This window comes from Euphorbia lathyris, chromosome 4 (assembly GCF_963576675.1).
Source record: "Euphorbia lathyris chromosome 4, ddEupLath1.1, whole genome shotgun sequence".
Classification (NCBI taxonomy): Eukaryota; Viridiplantae; Streptophyta; class Magnoliopsida; order Malpighiales; family Euphorbiaceae; genus Euphorbia; species Euphorbia lathyris.
Window position 1 is genome coordinate 40,294,149 of NC_088913.1, and position 26,487 is coordinate 40,320,635.

The following is a 26,487-nucleotide window of genomic DNA, read 5'->3' on the forward strand; positions in this document are numbered from 1 at the left end:
AAGATGGCTCACTATCTCCTCACTAACTTCATCTTTCCAAAAATTAACTCAGCATCATCCGCTTCAAATTTCGAGCAGTGCTTCATTTGGCACATGCTAACCTACAGCCCTCTCAACATGCCCGTATTTCTGGTAGGAGCACTCCAACAGAGTACTATCAAGCTCAGACTAGGTTCTCTTATTACCAGAATCCTTGAAGATCACCAAATCCACTTGATAAATGAAACAGAAACCATGGGAACTGAAATTACGGCTGCGTTGTTGTTTGGGTTAGTATATGACCAACCTATCAAGCCCAAGAAGGGAAAAGGGGTCATCGAGGAAGCTCAGGGGGAAGCTCAGGAGGAAGCTGATGATGAACAACCTCAGGAAGAAAATATCGTTGTAGCCGAAGCTGCTGTCCAAACTAAGCGAGACAAGAAACGCAAAGCAATCCAAACCAGCTCAAAGGATGTCGATGCTGTCCCCAAGAAAATTCGGGTTGTCTCAAAGGGGAAGAAAGTTGATGCTGATCAGGGTAAGTCAGCAGAGAAAAGAAAGAGGCAAGATGAGCCTGATGAACTGGAAAGTGAGGAAACCCCTCTGAAGAAGAAGAAGAGAACTTCTGAGCTGAGTCCAGTTGAAGCTGTCCCTTTTGGCTTTGCTGTTCCTGTTGATTCTCACTTCATCAGAAGCCAAGAGATTGACCTTGAGCAAATTCCTGCTGATCAAGAAGCAGAAGAACAAAGCGACAATGAAGGTCAGCATGATCATGATGAGGATGTTGAGCAACATCAAGAAGCTTATGCTGAGCAAGAACAAACAGAGAATGTTGAGGAAGTTGAAAGTCCAGCTGTACAGAATGAGACAGTTGATGCTGAGCTCCCAGAACAAGAAATGTTCAATGAAGGACTCAACACTGATCTCGGTGTAGAATCATCTCTGTTACTCATACCGAGCAACATCCCAAGACTCCATAAAATCCAAACCAAGCCGAGCAAGAGCTCGAAGTCCTCGCTGCTCAAGGAGACAAGCAAGCTAAGGAAAATCCTGCTCAACCTGAGGTGCCTCTCCCTGCACCAACTCAAGTCCATATTGAGCAGGTAACTATCTCTGCAGATCCACCTCCTTCCCATCCTATTTCGCAGAACATTGAGCAGTCAGCTCCTGCTGCTCATCAACATCAAAGTCCAACTGCTGACCATACTGGCATTTCTACTCAAGGAAAGCACCAAACACCTCCTCAATCAGGTGCTACTAGAATTCCGGCCACTGAGTTAAATCCTGAGGCACAATTTGCCTATCTTCATGCAACTGAGTCCGAACGTCGCATCATTGACTCGGCTCAACATCTTCTCCAGGATTTAAACACTTCTCATGCCGATGCTGCTGGGTCCGCAAATGCTGAATCACAAGAGTTTTCATCTGTCACTCAGCTTCTCAATGAGATCAAGAATCTCAAAGATTTAGTAAGTGTCATGACCTCAGTCCAAACCCAGCAACCCAAGCAAGAATCCTTTGTCAAGCTGACTGAGCTGATATTGATGGTGGTGAATCATATGAATTCACTTCAAGGACAGATCAATGCTTTACCTATAGTCAACACGGGCTACGCTACCTCTGCTGAGTTAGATCATTGTTTTACCAAGTTGTCTTCTGAGCTGACTGGTACTCGTGACCTTCTCTCTTCATCTTCCCAATGTACGATGGATGAAATTAGTGAAGCTGTCCGTCTTCTGAATCTGAGTAAAGAGGAGATGGAAACTGATGTGGTCAAAACCAATACTATCCTCCAAACCACTCAAAGCCTATTTCGACATGTGCGTCACACAAACGCTCAGCGTGACATTTACGACAAGGCTGTACTTAGAATGTACCATCAATCTTATGCCCATCTAGCGGAAGCAATATCTTGGCTAGCTAAGTCACAGGAATACATGCTCAGCATGATTAGCGCATCTATTCGCGTCCTTGGTACAGTTCTGGATGATGGAGTCCTAGTGCTTGATGGGTTATTTGAAAGCACGAAACATCTCAAGGCATATTCGGTCAAGCTAACTCGTGTTGTTTGTTGAGCGATTTCCGCAAGTGCACGGTATACGCTTGTAGTAATAAAAGATATCGATCCCACAGGGAACGTTTTTTAACAAAACTTATTTACAATCGGTTAAATTTACTTTAAGGTTTATAATATGGAAAAATCGTTTAATCGGTTTTGGTTTTGAAATTGCTAGAATGAGAATTAGATTAGAGTATGAAAACGTTAGAAAATATTCTGATTTAAGAATGAATTTGCAAGATAGGAACGTTTAGTACTTTTTAGAAAAGTAAACGAATGTATTTGTTTGCATTAAGCAAAGAAAACAACTTTAAACTTTGTACGAATTATAAAAATGAAATAAATGACGGAACCTCTAATTAATTGACTTTGAACATGACAAAACCCTTTCGGGAAGTTGCCCTTAATCAAATTAAAACTCTTTCGAGATAATAATTTGCCTAAGTGTTCAACAAAGTTTCCTTGTAAAGATTTTGGATTAAATACGTTTTAATGAAAACACCAGCAGTCACTTTAGTGGATTGGTTACCATAAGTGCTGCATAAAAATCTATCGAATAGAACAGACTTTATTAGATGAAATATAAATTGATACAAGTTTACAGAGAACATGGAGCATGGAAACATTCGACGGCTTGCAAGTGAACGGGTTGATCAATCCTTTCCTTGGGTTTCGTTAGAGTTTGTCAGGCTCAGGGGCGGATCCTCTACTGAATCTTCTCGTTGAATCTTCGTAATAGAGACTGGGTCGGTCTACTACCAAAATGAAAACTAAACTGGAACAATGTCTAAACGCTACTAAACTTGTTATTATTGAATAAACAATGTGTGTACAGCATATTGCTTTTTACAGAATCGAAATCTAACTTCTGAATCACTTGATTCGGAATTTCTACATAAATTCTATACTAATCTCTTTTTTCTACATATTTTCAACTCTCCATCAACTCTTTATTTATAGATGTTGAAGAGTCTTGATTGAAGTGTCGTGTCCGTTGCGAAGGATCGTGTCCGTTGCGAAAGGACGTCTTTATCCATCCGAACGATCGCGTTTCGTCGAAAACGAAAGTGTGTAACTATGCCTCCAAAAACTCCTGCTTGTACCGAGAATATTAAAATCTCTACCGAGAATGGGGGAGCATCAATTGGTCTTCAAACGAAGGAAGGAGAAGCTGGGGAACGCGTGTCGCGACCGTGAATTTGGGGGCCGCGGTCGCGACCCGGAACGTTTTTCGGTTTTTCAGCTTTCGTTCGCGTCCTCGATTTGGCGTTATTAATTTCTGTCGTCTTCAACTCCTTTTGTAGGGTTTTTCTTCTGTTTTCGAGCTCTTTTCGTTCCTATTTGGATTTTACCAAATATTTATGTACCTTACAAGATAGAAACATATTCGAGAGTAAAAGCTTCCTAAACAGTTATAAATAGCATAAATTCGTAGCAATATTGATGTAATTATTGATGATATTTTAGGTATATTTTGGGCTTAACAAATCTCCACACTTAATCTTTTGCTAGTCCCGAGCAAAATTTCACTGAATTTATTCTCTAACTAATCTCTTTATGAAAATAAAACATATATCTCTGTATTACCTTTTGAATTAGTTATGCCGAAAAGACTAACTTTGTATGTCAAATTTATACGCAAAATACCAAACTAACTTAGTATAATATACGATATATCATTTGTCTTGTATTTTCAATTTTGAATTGAAGCATTCAGGATGATATAAGCACGCATGTTATTGAGTCTTTCGTCTCAAGGCATTTCAAAGCACAAAATTTCCTTTCCCAAACCTAAACTAATATATGAGATATATTAAATTTAAATAAATACTTGGGTTAATTATTTACTTAGTTACGCCCGAGATAAGGGTGGTCTTGATCGTAACTTTATACGTATTTTATTGCTTTGTGTTTGCTTAAGAGGTACCGACCATGCCATGGGTGGACGCAATCGTTACTTTAAACTTATACACGCTTATAATTTTTGCTTTAAACGTTCCTTCCATACCTCGATTGTGATAAGGGTGGTCGCAACCGTGGCCAAAAGTAAACGGTACTTAATTATTCTTCCCTTTCATACCTCGATTGTGATAAGGTTGGTCTCAATCGTGGCCAAAAGTTAAGAATTCAACTAATTGATTAACTAATATGAAATATAATATTGAAATTGGGAAAAAGAAAGATAGCACATTCATCCTATATCGACTTAAAATTCAACATGTATTATGGCTAAAGTTTCCTTAAAACTTCAATTGGTGTTAATGTAAGACGAAATCAAACCGAGCTAAAAATCGTTAGTTCAATTTAATGCCTATAAACCTAATTGAAAATTTAAAATAAGATTTATTGTATCATGAATTGCATGATATAAAATAGAGATTGAAAATAAAGAATTTATTAACTTAAATACATTCACTCGAGACAATTTTACTTAAAATCGTATCGGAGATTTGTGAAAATTTTTGAAAAATATTACCCGTATACGTATAGAAATATTCTTTCTAACGATAATGATAACCTAAACAAATAATCATATTAACTTATGGTTAATTTATAAATATATGAAAATGTGTTGCAATATATTAGTGTTGCATTTGCATAAAAATTAATATTCGTTGCATTTTTTTTCGTTTTGCAAAATAATATCTTTGTTGCATTTATTCGTATTCGTATAGAAATTGAGGTGTAGGTGAAGTCTCCACATTGCGGCGTCGGAAAAAGGAAAGCATCCGATGCCGAGTCGATCTATGCTCACGCCTCAAAAGGTTGAGGTTGTCATTCATCACCATATTATTTTCTACCAAATCATCAATTCTCAAGTTCATTTGACGATTGTTGGAATTGATTTGGTTCAAAATCCTCCGCAAATCCACCGGATCATCCGCTTGAGGTGCTTGGGGTTGTGGTTGAGCTTGGGGTTCATTATCCTCTCCTACCGCCTCTCCGCCGCCTTCGGTACCTGCAAATTGAGAACTTGAAGCGCCACCACCCATAGTGCCACAAAGGTGGGCAATACGGGAGGCATACGAAATAAAGACGGGGGGACCTTGTGGAAGCAATAAATGAGCTCGCTCAAGAGCTGAGATATCCAAAAGGGGAACATACCCATGGTAGGTGGACATGTCAAAATCAACCAATTCACCCCGAGCTCCCAACACAATAGCGGTGATAAAATTACAAAGAAGGATCTGAATGGTAGTAGCCCTCGAAGCACGGAACAAATTATCGAACATCATGCCAATGCTATCAATCCTCAAACCTTTAAACAAGCTATCCAAAACATATAAATCCCGAACCTGAACCTTTGAACTCTCAACACGCCCAAACAAGGAGAAACTCAAAAATTTGTGAAAGAAGAACACACAATTGTCCTTAATCAACTTGCTTGAAGTGTTCTTAGAATTAAAATAGTCTTGGTCCGAAAGAGTTTGCCAAACCGCATCATTATCAAAATCTTTAGGCTTATCATAAAAATTAGAGGTAGGGAAACCAAACATATTTCCCATAGCATCATAATCAATGGTGTATGTGATACCATTATTCCTAAAAGAGATTGAGGTTTTCTTCTTATGCATGGTCAAAGTGACCAAAAATTCCACCACATATTCATTAATACGCGGAAAACGCATATTAACGAATTCTTGCCAACCCAATGCCTCAATAAAAGCATCAATTCGAGTAGAGAAATTCAATGTTCTTACCAAATGGAAGTCTAAGAAGTGCAAATCCACAAATTGGCGGTCGACTTGTGAAAAATGTTTGAAACGAGCGGCTTCTTCCTCCGAAGCGATGTCAAAATAAGCTCCACATTGAACCCGAAGGCGATTATCTTCCGTTACAGCGGGCTTGTTACCAACGCTTAGTCCTAACCATGGTGATGGTGTTTAGTGTTTGAGAAGAAGAAGAAGAAGAAGGAATGGAGAGAAAGAGTAAAGCTTGAAGATGAGTTTGGGGGTTTGAATTGGAAGTGATTGAAAATAGAAAAGAGGATAGAAATTGGAGTGAATAAATTGGGAAGAGTAAAAGTAGATTTTTGGGGAAGAGTTTGGAGTAAGGGATTGAGTAAAAATAGAGGTGATGTGAGGTTTGTGTAAGAGGCAGGGTTATATAGGGTGATTAGGTGAATGTATAGGTAGAATAGGAATAGGAATAGGTAAAAATATTGGCAAAATCGGAATCAATAGGGCATAAATCACGCGTGTCGCGACCGCGAATAGCAAAGCCGCGGCCGCAGCACGCGATTTTCAGGGAATTTTGCCCTTGAAATTCGTCCATTGTTTGCTGCTCATACCGAGAATTATTAATTCTCGGTAGAGAATTGGTCAAAATGGCCTATTTGGGTGCCTATTGACATGGTTTGTGCAATTTTGTTGATGATTTGGTTCCTGAACTTAATATAAAGTGTCCTTGCACTTAAAAACTAAAATAAATGACATTAATTGCAAGGAAAACCAAATGTTTAACCTTAATAAATTGAATTAAAGTGTAATAAATTGGTTTATGAATAATTAATGAAACTTAAATGTCATTGATGCATATAAGTTAAGAGAATCATATTAAGTGCATAATAAGTGCATATAAATATATATTAATTATAGGAATTTAGTCAATTGAATGAATTAATGTTTTAAACTCAATGAATGAAGTTTGTGAAAATTGGATTAAGTGTGAATATATGTGTTAATTAAGAAAACCATGATTTGTTCAATATTATAGATTTTATCTGTGAACCCGCTTTTTGTCTCTAAGGATGAAGCCCAGGGGGGGACCCTGACCCTTGCAGCTAGAAGGATGAAGAATTCAAATGAGGTTAGTATTCCTGTTCCTGGGATTGGGAAATCTATGGGAGTTAACAAAACTAATATGAAAAAGCTTAAAGGAAAACAAAAAAGTGGCCTTAACACTTTGGCGTTTCCAGATAAGAGGGGGCCCGGGGGTACCTCGGTAAGGCTCTCAGGAGCCCCTAGTAAATACCTAGCTTAGGGTAGGGGTGTGGTCAGTTGTCCTCCTTTCTATGGATTTGTTATTTTGGAATGTTAGGGGTGCGGCTAGCAAGGCTACCCGTATCCATATTAATGATCTTATTAAGCAGTTTAATCCATCTTGTTTTGCTCTTTTGGAAACTAAGATTAGTGGTGAGAAAGCAGATGAGGTGGTTAAGAAGTTTAATAACTGGCACTGTGTTAGATCGGAGGCAACTGGCCGGGCTGGGGGAATTTGGCTTTTTTGGAGGCCAGATCGGATTCATTTTGATATTCTTAGCATGGATAAGCAGTTCATTCATTGTAAAGTGAGTATTTCCGGCAATACTCCCTATGTTATTACCCTTGTGTATGCTGACCCTATCTTATCTAATCGAAAACGGCTCTGGGAGGTTCTCTATTCTATGAGTGTCAGCATTTCGGAGCCCTGATTTGTGGCGGGTGACTTCAATGATATCGCCTTTATGAGTGATCAGAGAGGGGGATCCAATCATTATGTTAATCGCTGTCTGCATCACAAGAATAGTATGGATTTATGTGGGCTTTCCGATCTGGGGGCTTCTGGTCATAAATTCACTTGGAAGCATAATAATACTTTTGTTCGATTGGACAAAGTCTACGCTAATGTTTTAGCTCTAACTTCCTTCCCCGAGTGCTCTGTGTTGAACCTCCCGTTCCGTCATTCGGATCATTGTCCTATTTTGTTTAGACTTTTGAGAGGTAAGCATCCTAGGGGTAAGAGACCGTTCCGGTATCAGTTGGCTTGGGAGTCCCATCCTAAGTTTAAAGAGTTCGTTCATGAGAGTTGGAGACCTCATTCGTATGTACTGCAAGCTGCTGAAGGGTTCAGGAATAAGGTGCAGGGGTGGAATAGGAATGTGTTTGGGCATATTATCAGAAGGAAGAACAAGTTATTAAAGAGGATGGAGGGCATTCAACGCAGGTTGGAGGGGAGGTTTGATCATAGCCTTGAGGGCCTCCTCAGAACCCTTCAGAAGGAGCTGGAGGCTGTGCTTAGGCAGGAGGAGTTCCTTTGGTTCCAGAAGTCTCGGAAGTCCTGGATTAGAGATGGGGATCGTAATACCAAATACTTCCATCTCTCTACCCTGATCAGAAGGCAGAGAAATAGAATTGAGGCCATTAAGGATTCTAATGGTGATTGGGTTTATGAAGATGAGGTTATTCGGAACTTAGCCCTGGATTTCTACAGAGAGCTGTTCAAAGAGGAACCTGTTCTTTTGGAGAGGGCTCACTCTATTGCTACATTTCCTTTAATCAGTGAGGATTGTAGTCAGGAGGCCTTTCAACCTATTTCCCGAAAAGAGATTCTATCTTCAGCATTGGGGCTTCTAAAGCTCCTGGGATTGATGGTCTTCCGACGGGCTTTTACCATAAGCATTGGGATGTAGTGAAGGAAGGCATCTATAATTTTGTCTTGGGGGTGTTCAGTGGGTTGAAGGATATTGAGCTGGTTAATAGAACCCTCCTGGTTCTGATTCCTAAGATTGATAAGCCTTCTTCCTTTTTGCATATGAGACCTATCAGTCTTTGTAATGTTCTTTACAAAACTGTTACAAAGATTGTGGCTAATAGAATCCGTGGCATTCTTCCTGCGATCATTTGTCAGAATCAGGGTAGCTTTGTGCCTGGTAGACAAATGATGGATAATGTGGTGATCGCCCAAGAGATGGTCCACACGATGAAGATTAGGAAGGGGAGGAAAGGCATTGTGGCTCTGAAGCTGGATTTAGAGAAGGCCTATGATCGAATTAATTGGGATTTCTTGATGGAGAGCCTTGAGAGAGCTAGAATCCCGGACAGCTGGAGAAGTTTAATTAAGGTATGTATTTCTTCTCCTGTGTTTCAAGTTATGGTCAATGGGGATATGTCGGAGGAATTTTCCCCGGGCAGAGGAATCCGTCAGGGGGATCCTATGAGCCCTTTCCTTTTTGTTATTGCTATGGAGAGGCTCTCTCACCTGATTCAGGATGCGATTGATAATGGGAGTTTCCACCCTGTGGCGATCAACAGCTTCTGTCCCCAGGTGACTCACTTATTCTTTGCAGATGATGTCCTTATCTTTCTTGAGGGTAATGAGGAGCAGTTGAGAGTCATTATGGATATTCTGGATTGTTTTTGTTCGGCCTCTGGGCAGAAGCTTAATATCCAGAAATCTAGGATGATGTGCTCTAAGAATATGAATCAGAGAGTCTGTAAGAGATTAAGTGATCTCTCAGGTATTCCTCTTACTGATTCTCTTGGGAAGTATCTGGGCGTTCCCCTCCATAGTGAGCGTGTGTCTAAAGGCTCCTTCAAAGAGACTTTGGATAAAGCTAATTCGAAGTGTGCCACTTGGAAAGCCAAGACTATGTCTCTCGCTGGCCGCCTCACGTTAATTCAATCTGTTAATTGTGCTGCTCCCAATCACATCATGCAGGCTTGTAAGCTTCCGGATCCTGTGCTTAATGATCTTGACAAGATTAATCGTAGGTTCCTGTGGGGGGAAGCTGCGGAGGGCAGGAAGATCCATCTTGTGCCTTGGAGTGAGGTTTGCCAGCCTAAAGATTCTGGGGGTCTGGGTATTAGGAAAGCAAAGGACAATAATAAAGTTTTATTAATGAAACTCCTTTGGCGTATGTGGCAAAACCCCTCCTCTCTTTGGGTTCGCCTCCTTTGTGGTAAGTATCGGAAAGACAAAATCTTCGGGGGCCCGAAAGAGAGAGTTGCTAATTGTTCCTTCCTCTGGAAAGGACTTAGTGCTGTGTTTGATGAGTTCTGCTTGGGAGTTGGCTTGGAGGTGGGGAATGGTAAGTCCATTAGTTTCTGGTTTGATAACTGGATTGGGGATAAACCGTTAATTGAGGTGTGTTCTTCCCCCCCGCCTAGTGATATACGCAACTGGAGGATTGCCGATGTGGTTGACTCGGAAGGGGACTGGATCTGGTCAAAGTTTGATACTTTCTTTAGCCTTGAGACTCTCCTTAGAATGCGGGGAGTGAAGGTGAGTAATCAAGAGGAAGACTTGGATAGGCACTGTTGGGCGCTGACTAACAATGGAGTTTATTCTTGCAAATCGGCCTTTGAAGCTTTCTCTCTCTTTAGATCTGATCCTCCCTCGGATGTGTGGAAGTCGATTTGGACCCTTAAAGTTCCTTTCCGTATTAGGAGTTTCCTGTGGCTGGGCGTTAAGGACAGGCTTCTTACTAATTCGGATAGGCACAGAAGGCACTTGGCTGATTCTGGAGCTTGCAGTAGATGCAGAGGCCATGTTGAGACTTTGTGCCATGCTCTTAGAGATTGCTCTAATAGTAAAGAGGTTTGGAGGAAAATTCTCCCACACCATATTTTCTCTTCCTTCATGGCACATTCTGAGGTCGACTGGTTCTCTGATGGTGTTAGAGGAAAGTTGCTTCCATACATGGAGCATGGTGACATTTTCTTTGCTATTATCTGTCACCAAGTTTGGAAATGGAGAAACGAGGAGATTTTTGGAGATAAAACTGTTTTTATGACAAACTTAGCTGATTTCTTCTAGAAAAAACTTTTCTCTATTATCGATAGTTTCAAAGGAGAGTCCCTTGCCAGAGCCTCTCAGTGTTGTGATGTCCATCTCGTGGGATGGAGCAGGCCAAGAGAGGGGGTTGTGAAGATGAATACTGATGGTTCCTGCCTCAGTAACGGTAAGATTGCGGCTGGAGGTGTGCTTAGAGATGTAGGGGGCGTCTGGCTTTCTGGGTTCTCCCAGAATTTAGGGTTGGGTTCTTCCTTTTCTGCGGAGCTCTGGGCTATTCTTTCTGGAATCAATCTTGCTAAAAGGCTGGGTGTTAAGAGGCTCTCTGTGGAGTCTGATAATTTGGAAGCAATCAAAATGATTTCTGAGAATCATTCTATGGGTCTTAACAGTCGCAACCTCATCAAAGCTATTATAAGGCTTTGCTCCTCCTTTGAGTTCGTAGAGTTCAGACACATTTTTAGAGAGCAGAATCGTGTTGCTGATCGCTTGGCGGCGGGCCATGAAGGGACGTTAGGCGTTACTACCCTTCCTGTTTCCCCTAGTTTCATCTCTCATCTTCTCTTAGAAGATAGGATTGGGGTTAGCTTCCCTAGGCTAATTTCTGGGTAGTTTGTTGTTTTTCGTTTTTCTTTTCCTTTTCTACCAAAAAAAAAAATAGATTTTATATAGATTTAACCATGATTATATAAGAAATGTAATCAAAAAATATATCTAACCTTGTAAAAATAGTAAATGAACTAAAATGAAATAGAACTTTATTGAATAAAACAAACTATAAAAACAAAGAATAAAATGAAATAATACAAAAACACACAAAATATTTACAAAAAGAAAACCTATAAACCTAAACTATTCTATATACTCATCCCTATCAAGTGGGATATTTCTGGCCTTAATACGATCAATTTGAAACTGCACGAAAGTTTCACATTCCGGTGCAGACAGAAAGTGAGGCCCTGCTCGAAAGACACGTTTTACAAGTCCTTCGTGCTCGAGAAACTCATAGTCAATTGTCGGGAAGAATTCATCATCACTCCAGGGAACATCAATGGTACCCTTTGTACTGAGAATGATTCCACAGATTATATTGCCGAACCCAATCTTCTTATCCTTGGATCGAGAAGCGGCGACAAGACCCTCCATCAGAATTTTTGAAGAATCTACTGCATTTCCCTGGAATATATCTCCAAGGACATAAAGATCTGTGTCATGGACCACACTACTGAATGTGCGACCGAATAAACTGTGACACATGAATTTGTGCAGATATAGCATGGAGTTAGAGCGAAAAGAGTGATTATAGGCGAGTTTTGAATTGAATCGCCAGAATCCAATGAGCATTCTCCAAATGTCCGAGGATGTCATGTCTCGTCCAGGATGACGTTTGATTGTATCCCTCGGGGGAAAACCAAACCAAGCATGCAACTCAGGATAGACGAAAGTAAAGATTTCGCCTTCCCGACGAAAACTGAGACGTACTCGTCGTTTATTAGTGAAACGCACGGTATAGAAGAATTCGAGTATCCAGTCGCCTATTATTGGAAATCGCATTTGGGCGAATTTTGTCCACCCTAGGCGTTCCATATAGCGGCTCATGTCATCAGTAATGCCTAATTGGCTGTTAAGAAATTCATCCATATACAACATTCCGGTGAAGAATTTGTAACGGTGATTCCAATAACGCCTACCTTCATCGTGATTGAAGATAGGAAAAGGCGCCCCATATCGCTTGGATAAGTCTGGCGTTTATTGCTTGAGGTAGCCTTGTGCCTTGAAGTTTTGTATTTGGTAGGCATGGTGTTAATTTGAAAGAAACAAAGTTTCTGTTACTAAATAAAAATGGTGTTTTGAAGAAATCCGAGTTCTGATAAAGATGAAAAGAATTGTAACAGAACTTGAATCCTCTAGGACTAATTTATAAGAGTTTTAGATGAAAAGAGGTGTTGTTTTAATCATGAAAAGGTATAAAATGCCACCTTTCGGGAATGAAGAAACTTAAGGTTTCAGTTGTTAAGAGGTTTGTTGAAAGGTTTAGGTTGATTCAGACCTGAGTGTGCAGGAATTTCGCGTGTCGCGACCGAGAATAGGAAAGCCGCGGTCGCGACACGCTGATTTCCTTGTGGAAATCAGGCGTCGTAAGCCATGTCCTGATTCACGGTAGAGAATTTATAATTCTCGGTAAGTTCAGAGAAAATCTAACCTAATTGGACAAATATGAAAAATAGAATTCTCGGCAGAGAATTCCAAATTCTCGGCAGAGAATTGCCTGAAACTTCAATTTCAATCTAATTTCCTAAAATTAATTCTAAATTATGAAATAAACATATTTTATGCATATAAATCATAACATAAAGGCATCTAATCACAAAAATTGGCATTTGAGAAAAAAATAAAATAAAATAAAATAAAATAAAATAAAATAAAATAAAATAAAATAAAATAAAATGAACAAAAATATAAAAAGAAATAAAACAAAATAAACTGTGATAAAAAACTGAGTGATTTATACGTCAGAAAATCTTATTACGAACGAAATTTCTAGTTGTGAAATATTTTCGTAATAGATTTTACATCGATTACCATTAACTTTGAAACGAATTCCATTAGGACCTTCCAGTTCTAAAGAACCATAATCGAATGTTTTGACGACTAAATATGGTCCTATCCATCTGGACTTAAGTTTTCCTGGAAATAAACGAAGTCGTGAATTAAATAACCGGACTTTATCCCCAATGTTAAAGTGTTTGACTTTAATTTTGGCATCGTGCCATTTTTTCACTTTTTCTTTATAAATTTTTGCATTTTCGTAAGATAGATGGCGTAACTCATCTAACTCATTTAAATCGAGCAAACGTTTCTTACCTGCTTGTCGTAAATCAAAGTTAAGTTCCCTAATAGCCCAATAGGCTTTATGTTCTAATTCGACAGGCAAATGACATGCCTTTCCATACACTAAGCGGTATGGAGTCATTCCTATTGGTGTTTTAAATGCAGTACGGTATGCCCATAACGCATTATTTAGTTTACAAGACCAATCTTTTCTTGAGGATGAAACTGTTTTCTCTAGAATCCATTTGAGTTCTCTATTTGATATCTCCGCTTGACCATTTGACTGAGGATGGTATGGCGTTGATACGCGGTGGCGTACTCCATATTTTTTCATAAGCGTTTCAAAACTTCGGTTTATAAAATGAGCACCACCATCACTAACGATGACTCTTGGACAACCAAATCTATAAAATATATCGTCAAGAAAATTAACAACAACTTTAGAATCGCTCGTCGGGGTTGCAATTGCTTCAGCCCACTTTGAAACATAATCAACGGCAACTAATATGTAAGTTTTACCATTAGAAGGGGGAAAAGGTCCCATGAAATCTATTCCCCACATATTGAAGACTTCAACTTCTAATATGGTTGTGAGGGGCATCTCATCTTTCCTTCCTAGATTTCCTGTTCTTTGGCACTTATCACAACGAGTAATAAATGAACGGACGTCATTAAACATCGTAGGCCAAAAGAAACCACATTCAAATATTCTAGCTGCTGTCTTGTTAGCTCCATTATGTCCTCCATAAGAGCTAGAATGGCATTCCGATATTATGGATTCAAATTCATTTTCACCAACGCATCTCCTAATTATCCCGTCACCACAAGTTTTGAACAGAAAAGGATCTTCCCAAAAATACTGTTTAATGTCGAAGAAAAATTTCTTCTTTTGTTGGAAATTTAATCCTTCCGGAACAATATTGGCTGTAAGATAATTAACAATATCTGCATACCATGGTGACATGACACTTTTCATTTGATAGAGATGTTCATCAAGGAAATCATCTCGTATACCGTTAGTTTCACCTATGGGACCGTTTTCATCTTCAAGTCTCGATAGATGATCGGCGACAAGGTTTTCTACTCCCTTTTTGTCTTTTATTTCTATATCAAATTCTTGTAACAATAAAACCCATCTAATTAGACGTGGTTTTGCATCCTTCTTAGCAAATAAATATCTTAATGCTGCATGATCAGTGTAAATAATAACTTTCGAACCTAACAAGTATGACCTAAACTTATCACATGCAAAAACTACAGCTAACATTTCTTTCTCAGTTGTGGTGTAGTTTAATTGTGCACCGGAAAGTGTGTGACTTGCATAATAAATGACATGAAGTTTCTTATCCTTCCTTTGTCCTAAAACACATCCGACAGCTAAATCACTTGCATCACACATAATTTCAAATGGTAAATCCCAATCGGGTTTAGCAATAACAGGTGCACTGACTAAAGCTGTTTTTAATGTTTCAAAAGCTTTAACGCAATCTTCATTAAAATCAAAGGTAGAATCTTTCATGAGTAGATTAGTGAGTGGTTTGAAAATTACAGAAAAATTCTTAATAAATCTTCTGTAAAAACCGGCATGTCCTAAAAATGATCTTACTCCTTTAACAGTAGTTGGAGGGGGTAGTTTCTCTATTACAGAGGTTTTTGCTCTATCTACTTCTAATCCTTTTTCAGATATTTTGTGACCTAAAACAATTCCTTCGTCAACCATGAAATGACATTTTTCCCAGTTTAATACCAAATTTTTTTCTTCACACCTAGACAAAACTTTATCCAAGTTTTCTAGGCACGAATCAAAAGAATCTCCATAAACTGAAAAATCGTCCATAAAAACTTCCATGATATCTTCAATGAAATCATTAAAAATCGCAGTCATACAACGTTGAAATGTTGCAGGTGCGTTACATAGACCAAAGGGCATTCTCCTATATGCAAATGTTCCGTAAGGACATGTGAAGGTTGTTTTATCTTGGTCATCCGGGTAAATGTATATTTGAAAGAATCCGGAGTAACCATCTAGAAAATAGTAGAAAGCATGACCAGCTATCCTTTCGATCATTTGATCAATGAAAGGAAGAGGAAAATGATATTTCCTAGTTGCTTTATTTAGATTTCTATAATCTATACAAACCCTCCAACCAGTGGTGGTTCGCGTAGGTATTAATTCACCTTCTTCATTCCTTACAACTGTTATGCCTCCCTTTTTAGGTACGCAATGGATTGGACTAACCCATTCACTATCTGAAATAGGGTAGATGATTCCATTGTCCAGAAGTTTAGTAATCTAATTTTTTACTACTTCTTTCATATTCGGATTTAGGCGTCTTTGTCTATCCGCTTTAGGTGGCTTATCTTCTTCTAAGTGAATTCTGTGCATTACGATGCTCGGATTAATACCTTTTAAGTCTGAAATTTGCCAACCCATACTTCCTATCCTATTTCTAACAACTTCTTTCAATTTCTCTTCTTGGACTTGTGTTAATTTGTTAGAGATAATAATAGGTAGAGAATCGCCTTCGCCTAAGAAAGCGTACCTCAAATGACTTGGTAATTCTTTAAGTTCTAATTTAGGTGGAACTATAGTTGAAGGCGGAACTGGTCCATCTTCTCGAATCAAAGGTTCTGGGTCCTTATCTTCTAGTTCCTCACTCATTATAGGTTATATTATTTCTTCTTTTTGAACAATGTCATTTACACATTCTTCAATTAAATCAAGTTTCATACAAGCGAAATCCTCCATAGGATATTTCATCGCTTGATTCATATCAAACTCAATCTTATCATCGCCTATTCTTAAAACTACTTTCCCTTCCGACACATCAACTAGAGCACGTCCCGTGTTCATGAACGGTCTACCAAAGATTAACGGACAATTTACGTCATAAGCAAAATCTAAAATAACGAAATCGGTAGGAAAAATAAATTTGTCAACTTTAACTAAAACATCCTCAATTATACCGTATGGTCTTTTAGTGGTTTGATCCGCTAATTGCAAAACCATATTGGTACGTTTGATGTCTTCTTCTAAGCCTAACTTATTAAAAATAGATAATGGCATCAAGTTAATGCTTGCTCCTAAATCATAGAGACAACTGGGAAATTCCATATCTCCCAATTTACACGGAATGGTAAAACATCCGGGATCCTTGAGTTTTGTGGGCAAATTACTTGACACAATCGAACTGCAATCTTCAGTTAGCGAAATGGATGAAATTCCTTCCCAACTGATTTTCTTTGAAATTAAATCTTTGAGGAATTTACCATAATTGGGAATTTGTGTAATCGCATCCATAAACGTTAAATTAATATGCAAATTCTTAAGTTTGTCTAAAAATGTTAAAAGTTGTTTGTCATAGTCCTTATTGCGGACTTTGTGTGGAAAAGGTGGTTTGGGTACAAAAGTTTTTGTACTAGAGTCAATTGGTGCATCTTTTTGTTTTAATGTATCTTCTTTGGGCTTCGGTAAATCAGTTCCAGGTAAGGTCGAATTTCCGGGCATTTCCGGGCCTAAGTAATTTTTCCCTGAACGAAGAGTGATAGCCTTAACATGCTCTTTCGGATTTTCTTCCGTATGGCTTGGAAGACTTCCCTCTTTGCGGGATGGAATTGATTTAGTGAGTTGTCCAATTTGAATCTCCAAATTATGGATGCTAGATGATTGGTTTTTAATAAGCTGATCGAATTTATTCTCGATCCGTTTAAAACCATCGTCGTGATTACTTATTTTTCCTCTCATAGCATCAATAATTTTGTCGATTTTAGAAGATAAAGTGCTAATCGTATCGCTGGATTGATTTTGATAATTAGTAGTACGATTTTGATTAGCATTAGCATTATTATTATCTCTCCAGTTAAAGTTAGGATGATTTCTCCATCCAAGATTATATGTGTTGGAATAGGGGTTATTATTTTGGTTTTGCCCTTGGACAAAATTTACCTGTTCAATTTCACTCATACCTTCGTAATCCACATCTGTTTGGATTGGCTTACCATTAGAATCACACGGTGCCATAAACCTATCAATTTTGTGCGATAAGGCAGAAAATTGGGCTTGCAACATCGCTACTAGATCAAGATTCACTATACCTTTAACTGATGATGTTGTTGAGGATGATGGTTTCGCTAATGGTACGTGTCCACGTTCCGCGGGCCACATACTGCTGTTGATTGCCATTTCCTCCAAAAGTTCTCTTGCTTGGGCAGATGTTTTCTTCATGAATAACCCTCCAGACATAGCGTCCAATGAACCTCTAGTTGTAGGATTTAGTCCATTATAAAATGTTTGCATTAAAAGTTCGGCGGGCAATTGGTGGTGTGGGCATAAACGTTGAAGTTCTTTAAAACGTTCCCAAGACTCATAAAGAGTTTCATTATCATTTTGAGAAAAAGATGTTAACTCTTTAATGACTCTTGCGGTTTTTGCTAAAGGAATTTTTTTTGATAAAAATGCTTGGGCTAATTGCTCCCAAGTCTCAATTGATGCGGCTGGCATAGAAGTTAACCATTCTTTGGCTCGATCCTTCAAAGTAAAAGGAAAAAGGCGAAGTTTGATTGCTTCTGCAGTTACATCAGTAATTTTAAAAGTGTCACAAATTTCTAAGAAATTTGTCAAATGGGTATTAGGATTTTCGTTAGGTAACCCGTAAAACGTTACATTATTTTGCAACATATTAAGCAACGCAGGCTTAATTTCAAAATGATGTGCATTAATTTGGGGTCTAACTATACTGTTTGTTACACCGGCCACTCCTGGCCTAGCGTAATCCATAAGTATGGCCATAACTTCTGGCTCGGTAATTTTAGTTTTTATTGGGGTTTTGTTTTTGTTTTTGTTTTTCTTTTCTTTCTTGTTCTTTTTAAGAGTTCTTTCAATTTCTGGGTCAATAGGATCTGGTGACGTGCCTGAACTTCGAGAACTGCGCATGAACTTGAAATTTCGCACGAACCGAAACTACCTACAAAACAGAATTTGAAAAATAAATATGTTAGTAATTGAAAATAAATAAAATATAAAAGTTTGAATAAGTATGAATAAACCTAGATTCGTAATAAAACACGAAAACTTTAAAATTTTGTCAAAAATTTTGGCGTTCCCCGGCAACGGCGCCAAAAACTTGTTGAGCGATTTCCGCAAGTGCACGGTATACGCTTGTAGTAATAAAAGATATCGATCCCACAGGGAACGTTTTTTAACAAAACTTATTTACAATCGGTTAAATTTACTTTAAGGTTTATAATATGGAAAAATCGTTTAATCGGTTTTGGTTTTGAAATTGCTAGAATGAGAATTAGATTAGAGTATGAAAACGTTAGAAAATATTCTGATTTAAGAATGAATTTGCAAGATAGGAACGTTTAGTACTTTTTAGAAAAGTAAACGAATGTATTTGTTTGCATTAAGCAAAGAAAACAACTTTAAACTTTGTACGAATTATAAAGATGAAATAAATGACGGAACCTCTAATTAATTGGCTTTGAACATGACAAAACCCTTTCGGGATAGTTGCCCTTAATCAAATTAAAACTCTTTCGAGATAATAATTTGCCTAAGTGTTCAACAAAGTTTCCTTGTAAAGATTTTGGATTAAATACGTTTTAATGAAAACACCAGCAGTCACTTTAGTGGATTGGTTACCATAAGTGTTGCATAAAAATCTATCGAATAGAACAGACTTTATTAGATGAAATATAAATTGATACAAGTTTACAGAGAACATGGAGCATGGAAACATTCGACGGCTTGCAAGTGAACGGGTTGATCAATCCTTTCCTTGGGTTTCGTTAGAGTTTGTCAGGCTCAGGGGCGGATCCTCTACTCAATCTTCTCGTTGAATCTTCGTAATAGAGACTGGGTCGGTCTACTACCAAAATGAAAACTAAACTGGAACAATGTCTAAACGCTACTAAACTTGTTATTATTGAATAAACAATGTGTGTACAGCATATTGCTTTTTACAGAATCGAAATCTAACTTCTGAATCACTTGATTCGGAATTTCTGCATAAATTCTATACTAATCTCTTTTTTCTACATATTTTCAACTCTCCATCAACTCTTTATTTATAGATGTTGAAGAGTCTTGATTGAAGTGTCGTGTCCGTTGCGAAGGATCGTGTCCGTTGCGAAAGGACGTCTTTATCCACCCGAACGATCGCGTTTCGTCGAAAACGAAAGTGTGTAACTATGCCTCCAAAAACTCCTGCTTGTACCGAGAATATTAAATTCTCTACCGAGAATGGGGGAGCATCAATTGGTCTTCAAACGAAGGAAGAAGAAGCTGGGGAACGCGTGTTGCGACCGTGAATTTGGGGGCCGCGGTCGCGACCCGGAATGTTTTTCGGTTTTTCAGCTTTTGTTCGCGTCCTCGATTTGGCGTTATTAATTGCTGTCGTCTTCGACTCCTTTTGTAGGGTTTTTCTTCTGTTTTCGAGCTCTTTTCGTTCCTATTTGGATTTTACCAAATATTTATGTACATTACAAGAAAGAAACATATTCGAGAGTAAAAGCTTCCTAAACAGTTATAAATAGCATAAATTCGTAGCAATATTGATGTAATTATTGATGATATTTTAGGTATATTTTGGGCTTAACACTGCTCTCAATGATACCTTCATCCCTCCTCCGCCTGATGGTGGCAAAACGGGGGGAAAGCACAAGCTGATGGAACTCAGCTTACGGCAGGAGAAACTTCAGGTAGTCAGCAAAAGAGGCAAGCCAAAGACAAAGGCAAAGGGATAGCTCAAGTCAATAGAAAATAGATTAGCCTTTAGCTTTAAGCTTTAAGATTGACTTGTGTATTTTGTGCTGATCATTTATATCAACTTAAGCATCTTTTCATTCATAATATTTTATTGATAAGTAATGCTTACCATTATACTATATGCTGACCTGTCTAAAATTGAACAAACAAATAAATACAAAAATATACCCAGTACACATCAACTCTGATACATCCACACATAAACTCTGATACCAAAACTATTCATGTATCAGACTGAGTAAACATTGAACTCTTCTGAAAGTTGACCTAGGTTCATCTGAATTAGATCTTAGAAAGTCTAGGATTGAACTAAGTCAGTATAAACATGTCTTCCCTAATTACTCAATTAAATTTTAGAAGGTTTAGAGTTAAGTTAAGACAATATATACAACCCTTACGGGGGAGTAATTTCAGAAGAATAAAATGTAATTCAATCATGGGGAATTTCAATACTGAGTTCCATAAATTAAATATTTTGCCAACATCAAAATGGGGGAGTTTGTTGAAACACCTTTCCACAAGATTTTGATTTGACAAAATCATTTAAGTTTGATCCATGATTAAGAGACAATTAAATTTAAGTTCTTTGATTTAATTGTACTAATCCGTCTGTTCAATATTGAGTATAAATGCAAAAGGAAATAAAGATTAAGACAGGACAAAGTCAGCATGAGAACACAACACAAGCTGAGTAAAGAGCAACTCAGCACAAGAGAAGATAAGTCATCTTGGAAACAACAGCTTAAGAATGGAGCTGATCAAAGAAGCTGAGTGGAACGGAACTCAGCATAAAAGAAGTCTGCTTCAGAACTAGATCCTACAAAATGAAGCTGACCATGGAAGCTGAGTGGAAAAGAACTCAGTATGAGAATTGGTGACAATCAAAGACAATGATTATCGAAGTGAAGCTGAGTGATCTTCAGGACAGCATGAATGATCCGTTAGCTAAAAGACAAATTCGACAACTGTCTGCACCAATAATAGAAGCCTTGGAATTACGCAAAAGCCAAATTCCGAGGTGCATAGGTCAACTGTTCTTTGCTATAAGACAAACTGCCGCAAGAAGACAAAGCCTGTAGGAAGAAGACAAGCCTGACATCTGAAGAAATCAGAAAACATGATTGGCCTGCACATCTGAAGCTGACCAGAAGCTTGTCCCCCAAAAGAGCCGTTTTGGATTCAACGGACAAATAAAATTCAAATCATTTGATCCTCAAAGTTCAACTATAAAAGGACAAGCAATTCTCTTGGATCATTGCCGAATTACAGAACATACAAGAGAGAAAAATACAAGTTCAAAGCACTCAAAAACAAGAAAGAAATCTTACACCCACTTTCTATTCCTTGTGTAAATGCTAGATTGATTGTTTTGTAATCATCTAAAGTGTTCTTTATCTGAAAAAGAGCAAGTTGTATCAATTGTAAATTGAGAGTGTTGTGCTGAGTATTTGGTTGTAAATACTCAGTGGTAGAGAAATCTAGGTGCTGGGTTGTAGCACTTAGTAGGAGTTGAGTAGACGAATAGAGGAAGGTACTCTTGCATATTCAAATGCCTTGTAACCGGTTTGTGCTCTACCCTTAAAGAGCTTAGTATTGGATTCTAAAAGCCCGGAGGAGTCTGGGGACTGGACGTAGGCAGAGAGGCCGAACCAGGATAAGTCATACTGAGTAACTTCTAACTCTCTCAATATATATATATATATATATATATATATATATATATATATATGTGCATGTGTTGTTTGTCATATTTACTCAGCATACAAACTGTTTAAAGCTGATACTGAGTAAATTAATGTGATGAGTTGGAAGCTGACCACAAAAGTCTCAATTCCCAACTCGCAAGTGAAACAGTCTTGGTCAACATCCGACCAAAGCTGTCTTACACTAAGATCGGCCAAGCTGACCAAAAGCTGAGTTAATAAACTCGTTAAAATTATCAAATCAGCAAGATTAATTAATGAAAAAGTTACATTAGTTCCTAACCCCCCTTGGAACTAATCACACGGGACCAACAGCTGTTGTGGCACATATATGATCTACTACTACAGCCCCACATTGAGGCGCCATTTCCTAGGCAAGAAGCAGTTGCTGAGCAATACCTCAGCAACAGGGAAGAGTATGATGTGCTTGCCTGGAGATGGACTGAGGAGTATGCAATGTGGATATGAGGGGCTCCAAATGTGGTTCTCCTTTAAATTCCAAATTTCCTAAACTATCTTGACTAAGAGAAAGGAGATTTCAAATTTGAAGGAGAATCGAAAGGCAATGTGGATATGAGCTCGAAATGTGGTTCTCCTTCAAATTCCAAATTTACTTTACTAGCAAATAGTAAAGGAGATTTGGAACTTCAATTATAACCGAAAGGCAACACTCATCCCCCTTTTGTAATATAACGTAGAGCTTTCTATTCAATTCGTATATATATATATATATATATATATATATATATATGTATATTCAAGTCATATCAAAAGACATCTTATCGTTTGCAAGGCATATCAGAACATGCAAGTAGCCTAAATTGACCATTTTGCAATGTTCCTCCCACTTGGATTGTACTCGTTGAACAATGAACTTGGTAATAAGGTTTATGATGTTGTCACCACAAGGGACTCTCTTTGTGCTGAATGCATCATAAACCCATCACCATGCTGAATGATTTTTTGTACGTTAACAAGCCAAGTTGTCACACCCGACCCTAAACGACCTCAATCGGCATCGGGCGTGAAATAGAAAGATCATAATCAATACTTAGGAGTCTTCAATTTAACCAAATATCATTATATTACAATCGCAATACCAAAGTTCTAACCATAATTCTAACAATAAGCAGCCAACTTCCAAACCTCGCCTAAACGATCGGTAACCTTCTTTATATCCTGTACATTCTCACCTAAAAACATTAAAACATTTAAAAACGTGAGACAAAAATCTCAGTAAGAAACTATCAGCTATAAAAACCAACTTTACTTAACATAGTTACATATATACATTTATAAAGGGATTTAATCAAAACCTTATAAAATATACTCAAAACTTAAGTTCATATAACTTTATATATATAATGCATCTTATCAAAACGAATCAAAACAAATAAACTTTTCATCAAATCAACATGTAATCAAATAAATGTTTTATCAAACCAACTCGTAATCAATCAAATGTAAAAACTTATATCAAAATCAATCATAACCGAAAACATAATCCAAATGAACTTAAAACACTGTATCCATTCTCGAGTTTCTCCCCTTAAGTATCAATCCATAACCACATATATAGTCGAGACGTCTCTTAACATTGCCTATCCCATATGGTCTTACCCAACACTTCGCTGCCATACCCAATAGGTCTTAAGACTGTGTACACAGGCCATGTCCCTCACTGAACATGGTTTTCAAATATAAAACCACCGATCCGGATAACTCTCGATGGATATAAAATCATAAAATCATAACGTGCTCAAATTTCCTTTCACAATCAAATTCCAAACTATTTCATAACCATAAATCATTTGGCTTCAATTAGCCCTTTTGTATCATAAAAATCATATTTGGACTTCAATCCAAAATAATAACAACAATAACCGCAACAGATTTCTCAAAACAATTCGTAAGAAATCATCAAATTCATTTTGTTCAATATAGATATATATTGAAACCAAAAACATATATGCATATATGTAAATAAACCAAATTAAGCCTTAAATCAACATAATCAAATAAAATCTGAAATTCACATAGAAGCATAATCAATAGCTTTATTTGAACCGTAATTTCACAATAAAAAGCAAAATCATGAAAAACCCCAATTTTACAAAATTCCTGCATACCCTAAAATATCAATTTCTGAAACTTCTTTGATTATATATATATCTATATACATAAAACTCAAAATATAGTTGATAGTTACTTACCTTGGTCACTAATTGAACAAAATACACCCGATCGATTCGCCTCTAAATTCTGTCTAAGACGTTTCCCTTTAAACACCACCGAAACTCAAAAATTCTTCGGTTAGGACTTAGATCTATACATAAGGATGCTATGTTTCCAATTTCGAGTGATTCAGACGGTCGAATTTTCGTAAATCAAAGAAACGGTGAAGAAACGGTTCAGGAACGGCGAAGGAGACGAAGAGGCAGAGAAAGAAAAGAGAAAGAAAAAAGGAAAAGTAAGATAATGATGATCAGACGAATTCGTTGGATATATATATCCAAATCTGAAAAATATCCAGTTTGATCCTCCATCTTTATATAATATTTAAACATTATCCTAAACTTTTAATTTACACATAAAACCATCAAATTAACTCCAAACTTTTCCTATAGCACCAAATAAAAATCATACACCTAATAATTATAATATATAGTACTATCAAGGTATAAATTCTAGAAATTTAGACCCGGATGTGACAATTCTCCCCACCTTAAGAAATTTCGTCCTCGAAATTCACATGCTCTAATCTAAATTCTCTTCCTCAAATAATCTCCAAGATCATAAAATTATTTCAAATTATCAAGATTCCTCATAATCATTATAAGACCACAAATTCTAATGTTTCCTTCCATTAACTTCATCATTTATTCATATCCACATCAACTCTCAATTTCAACTTCGTTAATTCCATCACCATAATCCACAATAAAACTTCAAATATCATATATTCAACTTTATATAATATGATATACTTTATATTCATATCTTCCTAACATACACCAAATCTGACTTTAATAAAGTGAAATCACAATTGATTCCATCAATTGCATATATATCAAATATATTTCACATATCTCCAAGTTCTACAGACTTCAAAAATATCACTTTTGAACCGCTAATATGTATGATATTATATTTTTCTTAAACTTCAAATATTTCGAATCAATGATTTGCATCAACATATAATCTTACTTCATCAGAATAATAGTACTTATATCTATAATTTTTTTACTCCAATCATGATGAATATGAACTCCAAGTCATCATCTTCAATCAAATATAAACCTTATATCGATAAATATTTCCTCTATGAATATCACCTTGACTTATTTATTTTCGTAAAACCTCTATAATCAAATCCTTATAATAAGAAAAACCAATATAGATCATTCTTATACCCATCATCCTACATCTCATTAATAACTCCAAATAAATTTAAGTTTCTCATCAAACTATATGGATAACAAATACGATTTACTTAAATCGCAATTGATCCTCATTATATAAACTTACACTATAATCCTCCAACTTTCAACTAAAATAACTTGACTAAGATAAAAGTACTATATAAATTTAAATGTCAATATATGTATCCTCACTGTGCTTAAGATCCAAGATTTTTATCCTCAATATTCATATCCTAATTATTTCCTCAAACAATATTTGTTTTCATATTAATCATCAAATCATGAACTCTACGATTTTCTCCACTTTACTTCTCATTGATCACTAACATCAGTATCTCTCTAAACATCATTTATATAACTCTCAACAATTCTAAACCTCAATCCGATAAAGTTCAATAATAGACCTGCACTCTGAATTCGGATATCATTATTCAAATTAAGATTCCATAACTTGTTCATAATCTCCAATTTATAATCAACCTCCAAAACAATTAATTGAAATCTCCACATTTTTGGTTTCTTAATCACATATATATGAACTTCAAAACTCATCATATCATTTCAAAGTCTCCTAACCTTACTTCACATCTGAGATACGTATATTTTTCAGCTAACTATTAAACTCTCAAAGATCAATTCCAAGTCATACTAAGAAGAAAAATCAAACAAAAACCAAATTCTGGTTTAAAGCTAAAATGACCAACATATGTCGTTTCCAGCATAACTTTTTCATACGGAGTCCGATTAAGACGATTCAAAAACCCCTGGAAACGTAAGATAAAAATAAAGAACTTTCATTCAGGACTCTATGACAAATTCAGCCTATATCTGATCAACAAATGCATCACAAAATTCAGGTACGAATCTGATTTTTCCGCAGCACATATATAGACAATTCTCTTATATTTCTAGCTCAAAGTTATGACTTACTCATAACCCATATCACCAAATATCAAATAATTTACTATTTTTCATACACCTAAATATTGCTAACCATAAAATCTCATTTTTACACCTCATTAGCTAGTTACTCAATCCTCGAAAACTTCCAAATTATTTCTTAGCTATCACCAAATATTTATATTCTTCCATTACTATCAATCTTAGGTCCGAAGAATTTAACCTAGAGCTCTGATACCAAACTGTCACACCCGACCCTAAACGACCTCAATCGGCATCGGGCGTGAAATAGAAAGATCATAATCAATACTTAGGAGTCTCCAATTTAAC

The 26,487-nt window shown here is 37.0% G+C and overlaps 1 non-coding gene across 1 annotated transcript; it reads left to right on the forward strand.

The window, feature by feature from the left end:
* Positions 1-17,676: 17,676 nt before the first annotated feature.
* On the forward strand, positions 17,677-17,783 carry LOC136228236 (small nucleolar RNA R71). The gene has a single exon (XR_010688565.1). It is a non-coding gene; the product is annotated as a small nucleolar RNA R71 (small nucleolar RNA).
* The last annotated feature ends 8,704 nt before the right edge of the window (positions 17,784-26,487 follow it).